General features: G+C 54.4%; 1 protein-coding gene across 1 annotated transcript in view; it reads left to right on the top strand.

The window, feature by feature from the left end:
• The window catches only part of SPAST (spastin), a 46,769-nt gene that overhangs the window by 1,038 nt on the left and 45,503 nt on the right, over positions 1 to 228 (top strand). The window lies entirely within an intron of this gene.

The raw sequence follows: 228 nt of genomic DNA, 5'->3' as shown, positions 1-228 counted from the left end.
TGGCGAGTGGTTGAGGGGAGGAGACGAGCCCCTCGGACGGTAAGGCTGGCCAAGTCTTGCCTTTTGACAGGCCTGCCCTTTATAACATGCTTACTCGGAAGCAAGTCTGCTGGGGCTGAATGCTAGATTTTTGATTCGCAGCCAGACAAGGATCCTTAAAATGAAAGCGAGATACTCCCACGAGCATAAAAGGCCCGAGGAGCTACGATTCTCCCCCCCCCCCCATTG

This window comes from Gekko japonicus, unplaced genomic scaffold (assembly GCF_001447785.1).
Source record: "Gekko japonicus isolate JY-2015 unplaced genomic scaffold, Gekko_japonicus_V1.1 scaffold897, whole genome shotgun sequence".
NCBI lineage: Eukaryota > Metazoa > Chordata > Lepidosauria > Squamata > Gekkonidae > Gekko > Gekko japonicus.
This window is presented reverse-complemented; position numbering and strand designations above follow the sequence as displayed.